The 2,500-nt window shown below is 58.4% G+C and overlaps 1 non-coding gene across 1 annotated transcript in view; it reads right to left on the bottom strand.

Annotated features, from left to right (window-relative positions):
- The window catches only part of LOC124773838, a 1,909-nt gene extending 1,089 nt beyond the window's left edge, over positions 1–820 (bottom strand). Inside the window, exon 1 of the ribosomal RNA XR_007014940.1 lies at positions 1–820. This exon is cut by the window's left edge and continues 1,089 nt beyond it. This is a non-coding gene — a ribosomal RNA (small subunit ribosomal RNA).
- Between the last annotated feature and the right edge of the window lie 1,680 nt (positions 821–2,500).

Consider the following 2,500-nt stretch of genomic DNA (forward strand, 5'->3'; position numbering starts at 1 on the left):
CACTCAATAAAGAGCACCCTGGTAGGATTTCAACGGGGTCCGCCTCGGGACGCACGAGCACGCACGAGGCGGTCGCACGCCTTCAGCTCGCCCCACCGGCAGGACGTCCCACGATACATGCCAGTTAAACACCGACGGGCGGTGAACCAACAGCGTGGGACACAAATCCAACTACGAGCTTTTTAACCGCAACAACTTTAATATATGCTATTGGAGCTGGAATTACCGCGGCTGCTGGCACCAGACTTGCCCTCCAATAGATACTCGTTAAAGGATTTAAAGTGTACTCATTCCGATTACGGGGCCTCGGATGAGTCCCGTATCGTTATTTTTCGTCACTACCTCCCCGTGCCGGGAGTGGGTAATTTGCGCGCCTGCTGCCTTCCTTGGATGTGGTAGCCGTTTCTCAGGCTCCCTCTCCGGAATCGAACCCTGATTCCCCGTTACCCGTTACAACCATGGTAGGCGCAGAACCTACCATCGACAGTTGATAAGGCAGACATTTGAAAGATGCGTCGCCGGTACGAGGACCGTGCGATCAGCCCAAAGTTATTCAGAGTCACCAAGGCAAACGGACCGGACGAGCCGACCGATTGGTTTTGATCTAATAAAAGCGTCCCTTCCATCTCTGGTCGGGACTCTGTTTGCATGTATTAGCTCTAGAATTACCACAGTTATCCAAGTAACGTGGGTACGATCTAAGGAACCATAACTGATTTAATGAGCCATTCGCGGTTTCACCTTAATGCGGCTTGTACTGAGACATGCATGGCTTAATCTTTGAGACAAGCATATGACTACTGGCAGGATCAACCAGGGAGCTGCGTCAACTAGAGCTGAGCAGCCGGCCGCCCGGGAGTGTGTCCCGGGGGCCCGCGCGAACACGCAAGCGTCCGCTCAATCATTCTGCAAACAGGAGGAGGCTGAGCTCCCCTGCACAATACACCTCGAAACCCTCTCAGGTCCCGGCGGCGCGCAGCGCCGTCCCAAGTACTTGGTCGGGTTCGAGAGAGGCGCAATCGCCCGGAGTTAGGCGAGTAGACGCTTTCGGTGCGACCACCCGTGCTCCCAACTGAGCTTGCCGCTGCCGACAGAGGCCCGGGAGCGTGCTGTCGTGGCATTGCCGGCGGGAGACAACACGCGCCACCTACGGTGACCGGCAGCTCCAACGCCAGCGCCACAGAAGGACAAAAGCCCCACTTGGGTGCCGAAGCGAACTCTCCCAGCACAGCGCACGCGCCAACACATCCGCACAGCTGCGATACAAACCACCAGCGAGAACCGCTGGGGCGACCGAGCAGCAGACGGCGTCGCGGCGCCGAGCGCCGGGCGGCGGCGCATCCTCAACGCACACAGTCCTCAATCGGACCAGCACACTGAAGATGTCCACCGCGCTTCGCACCGGGCCCGCGAGGACCTACTTTGGCCGCACGGCGCCGCGCGCAGGGTGCGCCGGCGCGCAGCTGCGACGCCTGCCGCGTCCGTCGGCCGGCGCGCCTGCCACTGGCCGCCCCCACCAGCCGGCTGTAGCGCGTGCGCCCACGCACCGCGCGGCCAGCACGCCGGGAGGCGCCCCCTCACCGGCCGGGGACGGTCCCACCCAGCCACCGCCGCGTATCGCTTCACACCCAGATGCCGTTCAGTTTCGTCGGCATGGTGGGTATCGCTGGAACAACCGGTTAGTACCTCAACCTATCGTCGCCATCACCGATTCACCCCTAGCGAGAACAACCGCACCACAACAGGTTACCATTTGTTCATTTGCGTAACTTCACCAGAAAACGCAGGCGTCCATCGCCATTTGCAACTTCAACGATTATTGCATGCCTGTGTCAGGTGTCACGCCACACTACGTCTGCCCACATACACGCAACAAAATGTGCACGCCTAGACAATACGTGGAAGGTGGCCCCCGTACGTATGCGATGTCCATTGCTCGAACGACTGTCAACCGGCCTCTGTAGCATGTCGCAGATATGGAACGCGGTGCACCATGCCATCACGGTGTGTGAGGAGAGACGACTAGGTCCGAATACATCAACAGACAGCTCATGCTGATCGCCATCCACGGCGTCCGTTCCTCCCACACGTCTCTATGGCGTACCACACTGCAATCCAGCTCTCATAGGGAGACGACACGTAGCTGCGTGCACAATATTTGCACTGTATGGTCCGCCGTTTTTGGGCGCAGTCGTTGTGCGGTCACACATGTGCCACGATGTATCATTCAGTACATAAGGACGAATGTGCAGTACAGATTGTGGTTCACGCGTACGACATCAGCGGACAGTTGACACAGGCCGCACCACAACGTAGCCTGAGTACGTCGCATGCGAAGGGCATTGAACATGCAAACTTCTCACCAACCAGCTTGCGAAGGCAGGGGGCAAGGTGGGGACGTGGGGAGGGGCGGCATGTACGTCCTGCTGCCATCCACATTACAGTGTACAGCAGGAGCATGTGGAAAGTGAGCAAGACTTGCAAGGTGTTTAACATGAAG

The sequence above is a fragment of the Schistocerca piceifrons genome, unplaced genomic scaffold, assembly GCF_021461385.2.
Source record: "Schistocerca piceifrons isolate TAMUIC-IGC-003096 unplaced genomic scaffold, iqSchPice1.1 HiC_scaffold_957, whole genome shotgun sequence".
Lineage (NCBI taxonomy): Eukaryota > Metazoa > Arthropoda > Insecta > Orthoptera > Acrididae > Schistocerca > Schistocerca piceifrons.